This window comes from Primulina tabacum, chromosome 14, assembly GCF_025594145.1.
Source record: "Primulina tabacum isolate GXHZ01 chromosome 14, ASM2559414v2, whole genome shotgun sequence".
NCBI classification, from domain to species: Eukaryota; Viridiplantae; Streptophyta; class Magnoliopsida; order Lamiales; family Gesneriaceae; genus Primulina; species Primulina tabacum.
Genome location: NC_134563.1, coordinates 19,643,834 through 19,661,647, shown reverse-complemented (window position 1 = coordinate 19,661,647; position 17,814 = coordinate 19,643,834). Strand labels below are relative to the sequence as shown.

At 35.4% G+C, this 17,814-nt stretch overlaps 2 long non-coding RNA genes across 4 annotated transcripts; one reads left to right on the top strand and one right to left on the bottom strand.

Annotated features, from left to right (window-relative positions):
• Nucleotides 1-1,643: 1,643 nt before the first annotated feature.
• LOC142525652 (uncharacterized) lies at nucleotides 1,644-4,244 on the bottom strand. 3 transcript variants are annotated; one of them, XR_012815116.1, is made up of 5 exons: nucleotides 4,016-4,244; nucleotides 3,743-3,854; nucleotides 2,576-2,903; nucleotides 2,410-2,481; nucleotides 1,644-1,863 (listed from the first exon to the last, which is right to left on the bottom strand). It is a non-coding gene; the product is annotated as an uncharacterized LOC142525652 (long non-coding RNA). The 3 variants fall into 3 exon arrangements; XR_012815114.1 differs by having other exon boundaries at nucleotides 3,743-4,244; XR_012815115.1 differs by lacking the exon at nucleotides 2,410-2,481 and having other exon boundaries at nucleotides 3,743-4,244.
• Nucleotides 2,910-3,856, top strand: LOC142525653 (uncharacterized). Its single transcript, XR_012815117.1, has 2 exons — nucleotides 2,910-3,087; nucleotides 3,129-3,856. It is a non-coding gene; the product is annotated as an uncharacterized LOC142525653 (long non-coding RNA).
• Nucleotides 4,245-17,814: the final 13,570 nt, after the last annotated feature.

Below are 17,814 nucleotides of genomic sequence, written 5' to 3'. Positions count from 1 at the left end.
AGAACCTAACAATCTTATATTAATTGTTACCGTTACTTTACCAAGTACAAATTATGAAATGCATCATTAATGCTGAACAAAGTCATTTAATACGTTTTACCAAATGTGGTATGAAACAAGACTGATTGTTCTGAAGCTTTTTGCTGGAACCTTTTTAGGTAATAAAGCTGATTTTAACAGAAGTCAAAGAAGCCGTTTTGTTTAGGGGTGGGACGGTACGGTATACCGTACCAAACTACGATACCGTATACCGTACCGTAAATATCGGTGATACCGATACCGGAAATTCGGTATATCGCATATTCGGTATACCGAACTTTCGATATGAAAAAGTTCATACCGGATACCGTACCGACACCGAAAATTTGTCGGTATACCGACATTTTTCCGGTATACCTACCGAACTTAAATTTTTAAAAAAATAATAAAATAAATTATTTTCCGTATTTCGGTCGAAAAAAATATAATTCCGTAACGATACCGATACCGAAAATTTCGATACGGTATCATACCATACCGAAATTTTCGGTATCTCGATTTTTTCGGTAATTTCGGTATTTTTTCGGCACGGTATTTCGACATTTCGGTATTTTTTCCCACCCCTAGTTTTGTTTATAAACGTTGGATTCAAGATTTCTATAAATACACAAGATCAACGATGTTTATACATTACCGATACCGAAAAAACGTTTACATTCTTTCATATACGAACGTCGATTTGAGCATTCAAAACTACTTATCATCTTCAAACTCAATATACAGAAAAGCAGGACACGCTTCACTTTAATTATCTTATCTTTTGAGATCATATTGTGCTGACTGTTTCTTACTCTCTCTACAATCATATTTAAGTTATTATATCTTTGAGAAGAGTTTTTAATATGGAAAAGAGTCTTTTCTCGAACTTTGCTGTATTCGTATTGTCGTGTTGAGAAACTAAGAGTTTTAGTAGGCGAAGGATAAGTCATGCTAAAGTGGGTGTGTACAATGGTTGTACTGTAAAAACCAAAGTCTTTTAGTGATACCTTCTGGAAACAGAAGAAGGGGAGACGTAGAAGATTTTATCTTCGAACTTCCATAAACAAACATTGTCTACTGCCTACTATTTTATTGTGTTTCACCGTACTCCATTGGATCGTTTGCGCACTATTTATTGTGATCTGCTGGATTTACTCTCAAACAAGAATAACTATAATCTCTAACAGGATTCTAGCACCCTTTGCAAAAACGACCATCAAAGAAAACAGTTTATTCACCCCATCTAAACTCTATTTCGATCCCCAACAGCAACGTTTAAAGACCGTTGTCTTTTAGCACGATTGAAAATAGTTTTGCAACGGTTTTAACCCGTTGTCATTATATATCAACGACCACAATTTCACCATGTTTGGAACCATTGTGTTTTAACACAATCGATAACAATTTTGCAACGTCTAAAAACCGTAGTGTTTTGTTGAATTTACAACAATTCAAGACTGTTGTCTATAATAATTTCTTTCATTAGGTAAAAATTATTGTATTAAATTTTTTTAATTTAAAATATATATAATAATAATTAAACCAAAAATAACAACCGAAAATAAAATATTTACCACTTTCAATTCGTGGCTATGTTATGTTCAAAATCCATCATCCAAAATATGCCAACGATTAACAAAAATTTTATAAATTTGAATTTATTACTACAATTGACCTTGATACATGTTCGTCATCAACGTGGCAATGTGGCAGTAGAGTCCCACAATATCAAAATTTTCCAAACAGAAAATACGGATATACTACAATCTTTTGTCATCGTCGACCTCGATCTCCTCAAACATCATCAACATTTCTGCATCAAAACCTTCCCATGCCATTTAATCCCTGGCATATAATCCATACATAGAAAGCCCATTAAAACCTCATGTAAGAGATGAGATTGCAAGCAAAGACATGCACTGGAAGCACAACTAACACAAATGGTGCATAGAGACGATAATACATTTTTTCCCATAATAAATATACCCACACATTGGAATTTGAAAGCTAAGTGAATTTTGATATTGTTTACAACATATCAAATTAGTTAATGATATCAAACTGAACCCAGATTTTGCAGCCTAGCTTTGACAGTATCCAAATGCGCTGCTCAAATAATCAACAAATACAATCGCAACACTAGACTACATACAAAGACAAACAGTATTGACATGATTAAGAGTACACAAACAACGTTTATATACGTGAGATAAAGTCATAACTAATATGTACTGAAGAAAATATAAATTTCGGCATGACCTCCCCATAAGTAGGACATCCCAAAAATGTTCAAACAAAAAAAACAAAATTTATATACACGAAATAAAGTCATAACTAACATATACTGAAGAATATGACATTAATGTAATTCGTAAATATGGTGAAACATACCTGCAAGAAACTGCCGCCGTAGCTTTTTTACCGATTGTAAACTTGAAAGCAAATTTCCTACCCCATTGTCACCTTCAATTTTGTGCACATAAAGCATGAAAAATTCATATCAGGCCCATCAAATGATACAAATACACTTGAAAAACAACCATAACAAAGGAATTACCGCTCAAATCTGTATCAAAGAAGCTTGCTTGTGATAGCTTGTCACCTTTGAAATTGGTCTGTCGCAGTAAATACTAGTCAAAATAACTGCAATCAAACAGTGAAAACTAGTCAAATTACCAACTTGGTTTAATCAACTTGCTCAACAATTAAAGATCCTATGGCCGATTACATTATGTGGTTATTTACAAAATTCAACATTTACAAGTTAAATAACATTTAAAGAAGAAGTGAAAAGTAAATTTTAAATGAATTGGCCTGTGATTGAAGTTTCTTGTTTTGAAACTAGAAGGCATTGTCATCCGATTTCAATGCTCTGCCTCATGATACTGCGTAGTAAGAGAATTTCTTGTTAGAAAGAAGAAAAGAACGCGTAATTCTCAAAAAAACCATAAAGTCAGAAACATTAAGTTTCAGAAATATAACACTAACAAGATAAACTAGAAATTTCACCAAGGGAACGACAAAAAACTATGACCATTTGATACCTATCATAAAAAGACAGAGCATCAAGTGTGGAGTGGATCCCAAAATTGATAACAATTTTTGATCAGTGAATCATCGACAAATTTTTCAAAGAAGGACAAAAAGATTCCAACTTTACCAAAAAACCTTTCAAATCTCTAAATATACACTTGCACAAGATCTGCATTTCCAGTGACACAGAATACAGGGGTGGTTTTCTCCACCAAACAACAGTCTCGATTAAAATGGGACTCAAGGAGGAATTTCGAGTCTAAAGCCAATTCTTCACAGCGAAATCTTAGACTAAATGTCATTCAGTGCAAAAAACAAAAACTATAACTTGAATTTTAAGAGGTTAACCTCTTTGTATCCCCATAAATTAGCCATATTTCCCATCACCATTCTTTGTGAAATGATTTGTTCTTGAATAACAGTGAGAAAGAAAAGGAAATATCGAAAATTTTGTCTTTTTAAACAAGTTGTCCATTTTTCTGACGGTTCGTATAAAATTGCACCCCAAAACAAAATAAACAAGAACTACAAGTTAATATTTAGCCATCTAAACAACTCCTTGATACATACATCCAGTATATTAGCATATTTACAAGCAAAACTAAATAATACATCCACATAATCAAAATGAAATAAAATGCGCAATATGAGTACTAAATGAAGGATTTAAGAAAATTTCGTCACCGATTACCGTAATCAAACCGGTCGAGAAATCAATTACTGCGGAAGAGTGGTAGCAGAGACCTGGCCGGTTAGGGTTTTACAAAAGGCAAATACTCCGCGACCTTCTTGTGGTAGAAAAACTTCAAATTAAGTATTAAAACAAATAAAATATAATATAAGCCATTGATTTCATAGACCAAAACGTGGCTGAAAACGCAGCTGAAATTGGGAGAATACTCTGTCTATTCACTAAACACAACAACCAACAACGATAACTAGGAGAAATAGAACCAAAACTCACCTAAAACGATAATCAAATCGAGCAAGAAACACCCCCAAACGGCAGCTTCAAGCAACTGAAAAATCGGTTGGAAACTTCGATTCAGAGTTTAACCAAGGTCGCGAAGTTGATGGGTAGATCGCACGGTGGTCGGCCGGTCTTCCTTGGTGGTGAGAAGCGGCGGCGTCGGCTTAAGAATTTGGAGGGAAAGAGGCGGCGTACAGGCGGGAATGGGTTGGGTTTTCTTTTCTTCTCTCTCTTATTACAAGGGTGTGTAATATAACTACAAACTTTTTTTAAAATAATTAGAACTACGACAACGTTTTAAAACCATTGTCTTTGACTCTTGATAAAAACAAATATAGAGAACAATTTTTAAAACCCGTTGTTGTATCCCAAAAAACACGCTCATAGACAACGGTTTTAAAAAACCGTTATTGTATCCCAAAAAAACACGTTCATAGACAACTGTTTTTAAAAATCGTTACTGTAGAACAAAAAACACGCTCATTAAAAACCGTTGTCGTAGATATATCAAAGACAACGGTTTTTAAGAAAATGTTGTCTATGAGCGGGTTTTTTGAAGCTACGACAACGGTTTTTGTTGAAACCATAGTTAAAAGAAAAAACACAACGGTTTTAATAAAAAACCGTTGTCTTTGATGTGTTGTTGAAATAAGATTGTCTTGTAGTGAGTTTTGGTAATAATAAATAACATCGTGTTGTTTCAAAATCTACCAGTCATTTTAATTTAATTACAGTTTTGAGCTGGATATCTTGAACTCAAGCCAGATCATTTAAAGTCTCTAGATGGACCGGATATTCTTCCAGCTAGACATCATATAGTTAGGCCGAATATCTCTCTGTAAACTCATGGTGTATCAAGACTAAGGCTAGATTGCTCAATGAATATTAAGCTGCATATTGATCTCTCTCTGGTATGCTTGTGCATGAAGATATTCTGTATACATGCCTGTTAGACTTTTAAGAAGATCTTTTCACCAATCAATGCACATTAATCGATATATATCTCAATTTGTTCAAGAATGTCTTTTAATAAGATAAAGATACACGTATATTTTTCTCTCTTATAAATGAACTTTTCAAAAGCCTTTATTTACCATATTTGGATACATGCCTAAGAGCATTAATTCTGGCATAGCATGGAAGGCAAGGAGACAAAAGTCAGTTTACTTTGTGTAATGCTCCAAATAGTAATATGACTATATGAGATTAATGGTAATTATTGGACCAAGTCAAAATTATAAGAAAAATGTGTAGTAGAAAAAAATGGGAGCTTTGACCACTAAAGTATACACTTTGACCACACAATTAAAAATTACATATTATACATACTTTATACATACACACCCAAATTTACTTTAATTAGAGAGAGAAGAGAGAAGAACCCATTTCCCCAAATCTTATCTCCTCCAACCATTTTCGTCACCACTGTAATAGCTGCTGTAGAATAGCCTTAAATTTTCCGTCCGATTCCGAGACTCAAAAATTCTTGAACGGTTGTGTTATTAACATCCTAAGATTCTATTGAAGTAAAAAATCGTAATTTTTGAACAAGGATTCAGCTGGATCGAAGCTGCTGTTTTTCAATTCGTTTCTGAGCAGCTTCTTGTCCGATTCGGTGAGCTTTTGTCTTTAATTTCTTTGTTGAATAATGGCATATAATGTTAATTTGTAGTATGATCTAAATTGAACTTTTAGTTGTTTGTGTTGGTTGTCCCTGACCACTGGAATAATCGAATTCCAGTTAGTAATGAATTTGATATGAATTTTATACAAAAATGTGTCAAAACCATATTTTTTGTTTGAGGTCTGTACCAAAGCTACTGTATTTTGGGCATATGACCTTTGTACATTCGGATTCTGGATTAAAAAAAGTTAAAGAAAATTGTTTTTTCTTCGAAATGGTACCAGGTTGGTTTGATTCAATTGGGTATTGAGGAAGTTATGCTCAAAATACTAAAATGTACTAGATATGTACTGATGCAGAATTCACGAGAATTATGTTGTATGTTTCAGATTATGAACTATTGGGTAAATTGCTTTCTTTGTCAAAACTTTGTGAAAAATAGTCCATAGACTTTTAGTTTCTTGCATATCCAATTTGCGGATCTTGATTTGAAGCAGTTTGAATTAATTATGAATTTTGTACAAAAACTTCTCTGGTTGGATAAATGATCTGAGTTCTTGACTGATGTATTTTCAGATTCGATTGTACTATTGACTTGGTTTTTCTCAAGATTATTTACTTTAAGTTGTTTAGTATCAAATCGAGGTTTGTTTATCGGTATATCATATTTTTAGTTGTTTTTCGATCGAAATCTTGTATGGAACAAGAATTTAGTTGATATTATATTTTTGTTGATATTATAGTAGACTTTGGGGGTTCAAGACTTCTCAACCACACCTTTCGATCCTTTTTGGTAATATTTGAAAGATATGTTATGGTTGATAACATAAAAGGTAAAAGTATTGTTAGGATCAGTTAAGGTAGTTGAAGTGTTTAGAATGAGGGGCTGAATAAACACTTATGATTTTTGTATTCTTTTCTAAAATATAAATCATTTCTTTGAGGAATTGATTCTAGAATCTCGTTTGTCAATATAGATCAGTTAACTGATAAAAGAGCGGTATGAGACTGAAAAATAGATTGAATACTTAAGGTAGATATTTGTAAAATTGAAATGATAACTGAAATGAACACAATAAATATTTCTGGATGTTCGGATACTTCAAATGCTCCTACGTCACCCCTTCTATCATAAGGATATGATTTCACTAAAAGACTTTAATATATTACAACAGATTGTAATAATCCACTTCAGTTGGTCTTACACACTGCCAAACTGAAACTCTTAGTCTAACAACTCTTATACGATTATAAACTGAAAGGTGCTCTAACTGGTAGCTTGAATGATAATGATAAATATAAAGAGTTTAGAGCTTAAATGTGCAATTTGTAAACATGAGAAAATACTCGTGAAGTGTATCGCAAAGGATTGAAGGTTGTATTTTGATTGCTTCGTGTGTTCGCTTGTTTATCCGTCACCACCATTTTTCAACTGACTCGATCAGCTATAAATAGTCTTCGATCTCAACGGTCGTATTTAATGCATTTAATGACAATTTAATGACAAAATTCGTTGAATCATCGTGTAGTAACTTTATCTGACAATAGTATGAGGTATTCAGGCTGTTCTGTTCTGATACAACTGTTCTGCTTCAGTACGACCTGTCACTCTGTCTGCTGATACTTCAACTGATGACGTGACCAACTGATTAGAAGTCAACTGATCAGCCGATCAGTTCATTTGGGCATTATCAATTGTAGCTGATGTCCTATAAGTTACGAATATTTCATTTTGAAAAGGTTATTCCGGTTCAGTTCAACCGAAGTATTTAGTTACAAATATTTGACTGTTCGATTGATTATATTCTTCATTTCTCTTTGGATTAATTTGTCAAACTCGGAAATCTCTATTATTTCAACAATTTCCCCATTTTCGGTATTTGACAAAACATAGATTTCTTGAACTGATGATACATAATAAAACTGATTATTGATAAAATAATATACAGATTCGTACATGTTCAGCAATAACAATTTAATTGATTTTGAAATAGGTAAGTACTGATTCATACAAACATTTCAAAATTTTAAAATAAGCCTTCAGACTAACAACTCATTTAGGACTCTTAGAAAATTATTTCTTAGACTTCTTCTCAGTTGGTCCTTTTCCAGTTGGCTTGTCTGGTTCAGTTCTCTTTTCCTGCTTGCTCCTGCTGCCTGTGTTTTATGTCCTTCCCCCTTTTTGTCAAAACCCGCAACTTTTGTGAAGAGGAAGAATGCTGAACTAACTTGAGCAGAGACCTCAGCCAGTTGACGTTGCATAGAATCAATCTTCTTGGAGAGACTTGTGTGAACAAATTCAATCCGATTGCTGAGTAGTTCTTGGGAGGAGAGCAGGTAGGAATTGTGATTGATTCTCGCTTAATCTTTTCGACTGAGTATGTAACGTCCCAAAAATTATTACCTAAAGAAACATTATTAAATACACTCCTGCAATAACGACAAAAGGTTTCACAATAACATATACACTACAAGAAAAAAGCTAAACGACAACGGATTTAAAACCCCATTTAAGAGATGAGATTGCAAGCAAAGACATGCACTGGAAACACAACTAACACAAATGGTGCATAGATACGATAATAAATTTTTTTCCCATAATAAACTGGTTGAACCACAACTGATTCTGTTTCAGCTGGAGCCATCAGTTGTTCCTCTGCTATTTCAGCTGGAAAGTCCTCCATAGCTGACTCAGTTTGAATTTCTTTCCTCAGCTGATTTTGAACCGCTGGCCCGCAATGGAACATATAATTTATGTCCCATCTCCTAATTTTTCACTTTTATCTGAAGAGAGATGAGATCAGAGTCCAGTTGTTGAAAAACTTCTATGTCTGCATAGGCAGTAGGAACAACTATATCATAATTTGACTTCAGTTCAGTTGTCACCACAACCAGCCTTTTGATTCTCATAAGCTCAAAGAAGTATGATCTTCTCCCATGGCTTGGGCGACTATAGTGGCTTTGACAGCCTTCATGACAGCTAATTCTAAAGAGATGAACTTCTCCAGTACTTTTTTATTCTTCTTGGCAAGTGTAACTGTCCGGAAGTTCACCCATTCATCGTAGTGTTCCAGCTTTAGTTCAGCATGCTCATTGATAGCTTTCATAATTAGATCAATTTGCATTTGAATGGTATTGCTGGGTCTTGGTTCCTCAATTATCTTTGTCTTGCCCTTCGATCAGTTAGGACATGAGGTAAGTCTATTGCTGAACCAGTTGTGTCCACCGCTTCTTTGATGATTATGCCTTTTGAGCATGCTGGAGGTTGAACCATGGGGCGAACAAAAGTTGTGAGAGGAACTGGGATTACTGTCAGTTTCAGCTTCTCTCCAAAATCAGTGATTATAGTGGAGGGGTAGTCAGCTGCAGTCTTCTGCTTTGGTGGGGCGGCTGGCTGAACCGACCGAATTGGAATGGCTTGGAGAGGTTGCTCAGCTCCTGAAGGCAACAGTTTGAGCTCCAGGAGTAGCAGTTGGCGTGGTCTTCTGTGACCTTGATTTCTTTAACAAAACAGAAGAAATGGTCTTCTCTGAATCACTAGTTGACATGACCAGTTTTCTCTTTGACTTGGTGTAGCAACTGGTTTGACCTTCTCAGTTTTCTTAACCTTAGTTGCTGACTTGTCAGCCTCTGTCTTCTTCAGCTGCACCTTGGAGGCTGTGAAGATCTTGAATTTGATAATTGAGGAGGAGGGTACTGGAAGTATTCCCAAGTCCTCAACGAGTCTATTCAGCTGAAGTGCGAAGCCTTTGGACTGCTTCGAAGTTTGCATCATGTTTTTCAAAATTGTGAATATGATTGTTGACCAGTTCATCTTTATCCACTTGACAATAGCAGTCATAACCTGAAATTTCTCGAGAGTGAGGGCAGCAAAGGAGCAAATGTCACGCCCCGAGTCCGAAGCATCGGTGACATCCGGCATTGTTTAACAATTAAATGGAAAACAAGAAAGCCTCGTATCAAATCAAACTAATCTTTTTCATAAATAAAATATTGTCTTACAATGACAATGGAATAAAATACATCAGATTTTAAAATAGCGGAAACGAAAGAAAAGTAAAATCTTGAGTTCTGATCTTGATCTCCGGTTCACCAACCCCAGAAAGCATCTTGCTCTTCCTCATCCAATTGCTCCTCATTTTTATCTGAAATTGGTAAGGGGTGAGTTTTTTGGGAAACACTCAGCAAGTGAGGGTCGATCGATTCCAAAGATACATATAGAACTTATTTTTCTTCAAACGTTATTTTAACAGATTTTCAAAACTTAATATTCTTAACTTAATAAAACGGAAACGAATCGAATAAGAGACAAAACTTATCAAATGATTCAGAACAAAACAGAAGCAATTCAGATCATTTCAATTCAGAACAGAACATATCAGAACAGACAGAACACTATTACTCATCTCATTTCCATGGTCAAATTGTCCCCAATATGTTAGTCCTCTAAAGGGTGAGGCCAGAACATGGTTTTATACCCACCAATGGGGGCCAGAACAGAACATGGTTTTATACCCACCAATGGGGGCCAGAAAGAATTATAATTCTCGTCCCATTTCAAATCGAGTAGTAACAGTGCAACACAGAATTCTGATTTATCGGACAGAACTTATCAGAATTTTCAGATATCAGAGTTTCAGACGGATTCAGCGGAACCAAAGAATTTCGAAGCATAGAAGAAACACATAATCGATCGAAATTTTAAAAGACGGACATCATGCTGCTTTCGAAAATGAGGACACACATTCATGCATGTCATAACTTATATATTCAAGATTTAAAAATACAAACGAATTTACATATAAAAAACCCACTTACTGAATTTGCAGATTTTCGGTACGAATTTCCTCTCGGAAATTGGGCAGTATTTCGACGTAAACTTTTTGAAGATTACGTCTTCAAACTAGCAGCACTTTGACGTAGAATTGTAGCACTTGAACCGCACGAACAAAGCTTCCTCCTTGTTGAATTGGCCGAGAACTCTTGTGGTGGGGGAGAGCCGAAATTTGAGTGCTTTTGTGGTATACTTTTCCATTAGCCCTCATGCTCTATTTATAGGTGAATTTGTGACCTTCCTCCTCCCCTAGATTCACGCCAACTTGGGCTCCAAGAAAGGATTTATTGTGCTCATAATATAGGTACAAAGTTTCATGCATGAAAATCCAAAATCCCATGCATTCTTCAAGTTCTAAATTAGTCATTAATGTGGCTCAAAATCTCATGCACTCCTTAAATGTCATCTTGATTTTCTAAAGGGTCATTTCTTGCATCATCAATATGTCTTAGTCCTTTAGCTCCTCCCTTAGCTCCTTCATGGGTTTACTCAAAGGTTATTTCTTGCACACTTAATTTGTCCAAACTTTTGGCTCAACTTATAGCTCCTTTTTTGGTTTTGTTAGGACAAACTTGGTTGTGCTTCTTTGAGCTGAAAGATCGAGCTCATGAGCTAGGGGTTTTCTCCCCAAGAATAAATGAACTTCCTTGAGCTGAAGGTTTTAGCTTGTGAGCTGAGGGTTTCCTATTCCGAGCGACGTACCCTTAATTCTCAAGGTTTTGCATTGCCTCGACTTCTTTTTGAGATACTTTCCGAGCTTTTTGAGGTGCTTTGCTTCGAAAAATCCGGGTTCTCAAATCCCACCCTCCTTATTGGAAGTTCGTCCTCGAAACTTTAGTTAGCTAGATCTTTAAAGTGATGAGGGTGCCGAGTGCGCATACTTTCTTCAAATTCCCAAGTTGCTTCTCATTCCATATGATTTGACCATTGTATCTTGACATATGAAATTGTTTGGCATCTCAGCACTTGGTCTTTGGTGTCCAATATTCGAATAGGGACTTCTTTCCTTCGTTTAGTAGCTATGCAACTTTAAAATTCTGACTTGGATCTGAGACATACTTCCTTAGCTGTGAGACGTGGAAGACGTTGTCAATCCTTGACATGCCTGGTGGTAAAGCCAGCCGATAAGCTAGGTTTCCCACTTTTCCCAGTATTTTGAAGGGTCGACATACCTTCGAGTTAGCTTTTTAGATTTGCTGAATCGAACCACTCTTTTCATAGGGAAACGTTATCGTAAGCTTTCTCACCGATTTCAAACTCCAACGGTTTTCACTTTAAATCAGCCCAGCTCTTTTGTCGATCATGAGCTGCCTTGCGTTTTTCCTTGATAATAACTACTTTATCAACAATTCAAGTATCATGATAGCTTTCTCTCTGATTTCAATACTTCCATGATAACTATTGTTATCAGAAAATTCAATCAAGGGGGGGTGTTTATTTAATTCCTCCTAGGTCCATGGCACACGCCCTAAAATATCTTCAATAGTTCGATCCACCATCTTTGCCTCATGTTTAATTCCTTTCGTGTGAACTGTATTTGAGGCTTTGATGATCGATAAATTTCACACATTTGCCACCAAAGAAATTGATTCTCTGGACCTTTGGCTCAAATATAATTGTGGCTAATTCACTATCATGTGTTGGATAATTTTTCTCACATGATTTTAATTTCATCGTTGCATAGGCAATTACTTGCCCTCTTGAATGAGAACACATCACAATCCTCTTTTGATGCATCATTATAAATTGTAAAATTCTTGCCTTCTTCGGGAAGTACTAATACTAGCGTAGAAACGAGTTTTTTTTTCAAGATCTAAAAACTCTTCTCACATTCTTCACTCTAATTGAATTTAGAGTTCTTCTGAGTGAGCTTGGTGAGCGGAAGAAAATCCTTCAACACATTTTCTTAATAGCCAACTAATCCCAAAAACTTCAAATTTCTATTCCAGTATTCGATCAAGGCCAGTCTATGATTGCCTCCACCTTATTGGTGATCCACTGATATGCCCATTTCATAGATTATATGACCGAAGAATGTGAAATTTTTTAATCAAAATTCAAATTTCTTAAATTTAGTATTTAGTTATTTTCCTCAGCATCGGTAGAGCAAGACGAAGATCTTCCTTACGGTCTTACTCACTTGTTGAATATGCAAGAATGCCATCAATAAATGCTACCACAAACTTGTCGAGGAATTTTCTTGAACACTCTGCTCATGAGTTCTATGAATGTTGCTGGAGCATTGGTCAGGACAAAAGGTATTATCGTGAACTCATAGTGTCCATACCCTTTTCTTTTTAAGGCTGTTTTAGGAATATTCTCTGCCTTAGCCTTCAATTGTGGTAGTCTGACATTAGATAAAGCTTTGAAAAGATCTTAGCTCCTTTTTACTGATAGAAAATGTCATCTATTCTTGAAAGATGACATTTGTTCTTGATCCTATTGAGTTCTTTATAGATCGACACACCATCTTGTGCTTTCACCATTCTTTTGTGTCAATAAGACTGAAGCTCCCAAAGGAGAGGCACTTAGTATGATTTGTTTTTGACTAACAAATCTTGGAATTGATCTTTTAGCTTCTTGAGTTTAACTGAAGCCATTTGCTAGGGTTCCTTAGATTTTAGTGTAGCACAAACCCATCAAGTTACTTTCGAATTCTACTTCACAGTCTGAGATAATTCAAAGTAACCTTTCCGAAGCTCGCTACCACAGGAATATTTTATATCTTGAGCTTAATTACTTCTTTTGCTTCTCTCATTATTGCTAGTTAGACTTCTTCCCGTACTCCATGCCTTTCTAGATCTGAGAGGCAGAAAGGAAGGATTTCGGTTCCTTATCCTTACCATAAAATATGATTTATTCTTGGATTGGAGTTTGGCATTCTTACCCCGAACCATTTACCATTGCATGATTCTTGTCCAACCAACCAATTCTCAGAATGACGTTGAAATTTACCATAGTACACTAAATAAAATCGGCACTGAATATATGCGTATCCATACTTATTTTATTCTATCTTAAAATTATCACGATTATTATCTCAAAACTTAAAACCAATATAGAATCTTAGAACATAGCTCCTTATCAGCCTATTGACTTAAGTCCTAATAACCTAGTTAAAATTTCTTTCAATCTTGTACGGAAGAAACTAATTCCTCAAGCAATTATTCTTTTACTAAATCTGTCTTAATCAAAACTATGAGGCTAACATGCTTTAATACAAACAAGTTTCATTGGATGTCTTTCTCCACAAATCTTTCCCCTATTTTTCTTTTTACTATAAGAAGAGTCAGAACCTATTATGCCTGCTACATTTCCCTCGATGTCCACCAATATCTCATAACTCTCTTTATTTACCTAAGGTAATGACCTTAATTTCTCAACTTAAGTTATTATTTCTTACCTTTATTAAATATTCCAAAATCTTAAATATTTAAATTTATCGCTTAATATCCCAAATTTAAATGTCCATACCGTTAATTATTGACATAAAAATCAACTTTTATATCTGAATATCAAAACTTATATAATTCTTATCTCATATTTTCATAAATAATTTATTATCCCCGAACCAAACATTTCATCTTAAGTCGGAAGCTTATCTTCGATAAGTAAATTCCCAAATGTAAGTCAAATTATATCAGAGTATTTGTATTTCCAAAAATATAAGTCAAATTATCTCTGATAGGTATGTTCCCAAAAATATAATTCAACTTATCTCTGTATATTCTCAAAGAAATGTTACGCTTCTTTCTTATCGTATCATATAACCATAATACCAGTCTAGCCTACCTTATCATTTCTTCATCATTACTGTTCTTTTTTTCAACTACTTCCATAGGTGCTTCTTCTTCTTCTTCTTCTTCTTCCATGTTTTCCATGACAAGGTGCATATAATTATGTTGTTCTTGCATTCTATCCATAACACCATGAAGCTTGGAGATGTAACGTTCTTGCTTGCTAGAAAGGTCTTCATGTTGATAAAAAGAGCGGTTAGCTAGATCCTTCTCAGTTTCAATCTTTACTATCAACTTTCGATTAGGGGTCGTATCACGTGAGATGGGTTACGTAGTGTTAGGGCGAGCTGGCTCTTTGATCTATCATGGCGATAGGTGAGACGTTGTATATCAGTTTGAAGTAGGTTCTTGATCTTTACGAGTTCTTGTTCTCTTGTTTTTCTATAGCGAGTTGATCCTTTAGGGTTGCAATCTCTCGTGTTTGGTTTTCAATGGTATGTTGATGCTTGCGAAGGACGGATTGAGCACGAGCACGAAGGCATCCGTTGAGGTAAAATTTCAGAATCGAATAAAGAATAGAAATGCATAAACAAAGTTGTCGTGGGATTTTCGATAGTAGGAGTTTTCAGAACGATTGAAGGAAATAGATTTCGAATTTCTCAAAGAATTTTGGAAACAATGAGAGTTTGTTTCAGAATTTACTAGGCTTTTGCCAAAATTTGACTTCTTCAAATTTTGTCTGTCAAAATCCCAGCGAGATTATGAACCTGGCGGCTCTGATACCACTTAAATGTCACGCCCCGAGTCCAAAGCATCGGTGACATCCGGCATTGTTTAACAATTAAATGGAAAACAATAAAGCCTCGTATCAAATAAAACCAGTCTTTTTCATAAATAAAATATTGTCTTACAATGACAATTGAATAAAATACATCATAGTTTCAAATGGCGGAAACGAAAGAAAAGTAAAATCTTGAGTTCTGATCTTGATCTCCGATTCACCAACCCCAAAAAGCATCTTGCTCTTCCTCATCCAATTGCTCCTCATTTTTATTTGAAATTTGTAAGGGGTGAGTGTTTTGGGAAACACTCAGCAAGTGGGGGTCGATCGATTCCAAAGATACATATAGAACTTATTTTTCTTAAAACGTTCTATTAACAGATTTTCAAAACTTAATATTCTTAACTTAACAAAACGGAAATGAATCGAATAAGAGACAAAACTTATCAAATGATTCAGAACAAAACAGAAGCAATTCAGATCATTTCAATTCAGAACAGGACATATCAGAACAGACAGAACACTGTTATTCATCTCATTTCCATGGTCAAATTGTCCCCAATATGTTAGTCCTCTAAGGGGTGAGGCCAGAACATGGTTTTATACCTACCAATGGGGGCCAGAACAGAACATGGTTTTATACCCACCAATGGGGGCCAGAACAGAACATGGTTTTATACCCACCAATGGGGGCCAGACAGAATAACAATTCTCGTCCCATTTCAAATCGAGTTGTAACAGTGCAACACAGAATTCAGATTTATCGGACAGAACTTATTAGAATTTTCAGATATCAGAGTTTCAGACGGATTCAGCGGGACCAAAGAATTTCGAAGCATAGAAGAAAACACATAATCGATCGAAATTTTAAAAGACGGACATCATGCTGCTTTCGAAAATGAGGACACACATTCATGCATGTCATAACTTATATATTCAAGATTTAAAAATACAAACGAATTTACATATAAAAAACCCACTTACTGAATTTACAGATTTTCGGTACGAATTTCCTCTCGGAAATTGGGCAGTATTTCGACGTAAACTTTTTGAAGAATACGTCTTCAAACTAGCAGCACTTTGACGTAGAATTGTAGCACTTGAACCGCACGAACAAAGCTTCCTCCTTGTTGAATTGGCCGAGAACTCTTGTGGTGGAGGAGAGCCAAAATTTGAGTGATTTTGTGGTATACTTTTCCATCAGCCCTCATGCTCTATTTATAGGTGAATTTGTGACCTTCCTCCTCCCCTAGATTCACGCCAACTTGGGCTCCAAGAAAGGATTTATTGTGCTCATAATCTAGGTACAAAGTTTCATGCATGAAAATCCAAAATCCCATGCATTCTTCAAGTTCTAGATTAGTCATTAATGTGTCTCAAAATCTCATGCACTCCTTAAATGTCATCTTGATTTTCTAAAGGGTCATTTCTTGCATCATCAATATGTCTTAGTCCTTTAGCTCCTCCCTTAGCTCCTTCATGAGTTTACTTAAAGGTTATTTCTTGCACACTTAATTTGTCCAAACTCTTGGCTCAACTTATAGCTCCCTTTTTGGTTTTGTTAGGACAAACTTGGTTGAGCTTCTTTGAGCTGAAAGATCGAGCTCATGAGCTAGGGGTTTTCTCCCCAAGAATAAATGAACTTCCTTGAGCTGAGGGTTTTAGCTTGTGAACTGAGGGTTTCCTATTCCGAGCGACGTATCCTTAATTCTCAAGGTTTTGCATTGCCTCGGCTTCTTTTTGAGCTACTTTCCGAGCTTTTTGAGGTGCTTTGCTTCGAAAAATCCGGGTTCTCACAGCAAAGACCCTTGGAAACAATGTCAGCTAGTTGCTGGTATTCTGGCTTCAGTTCTTTCTTGGGGTCAGATACTTTGATCTTTTCCCTTGTTGCGGACAGAGTGGTCTGCATTTCTTCAATAGAAGCAGCAGAGACCTTTGAGAAGCTTGAGAGGCCTTCAGTTGGGAGTTGAAATAAACTCCTGAAAAATTCCTCATCCACGATCAGAACGTGGTCATTCACTTTCTTTTGAATTTTCCCCTCATCAGTGATTGAGCTAGATTCTTAAATAGATAGGATTTCAGCAGAGTAGATTTCTTGGGTTGCCAACCCTAGGAAGGTAGGAAGCCCAGATGCTTCGATCTTTTCGAACATGATGCGAACTGATTCTTTTGAGTGTGCGAAGATCGATTCAAGATCGATTGCAACAGAATTGGAGAGATAAGTAGGTGTTTGAGATGCCATTTGATTGATTTTCACTGAAAAGAGGGAAGAACACAAATGATTTGTTCTGAAAATACAAAATAAGCTTTGAAAATGGTGAGACACTTTCTGAGAGGCGGTTTCTATTTATATCTCGTGACCGTTCAAATTTTGGACACATGGCAGTCTGTGAGAGGCTTTGACCAAATAAATAAGATATTCAACTGTTGATCATTTAAATTTAGTTTGAGTAGTTAGATTAAAACGAAAATAAGACGTTTGAAATTAAAAATTTAAATTGATAAAATGTACTTGGTAACGATTTCAATTAAGGAACTTAAAACGAATTAAAGTTGGTCAACGTATGGGATAAGATCAGTTTATTCAGATACCAACTGATTAGTTCGAAACTGATTCTTTTCAGTTTATGAACAACTGACTACTGTCTTATCAGTTGACTTACTAAAATTCAATATTTTCCCGAAATTAAGCATTTATGATAAATCAATAAGCCCTAAGATATTTCTAAAGTAAGAAAACTTAGTCTCTGGTAGTGACTTGGTGAAGATATCAGCTGCTTGTTGTTTAGTTTATATATACTCCAGTCTAATATCTTT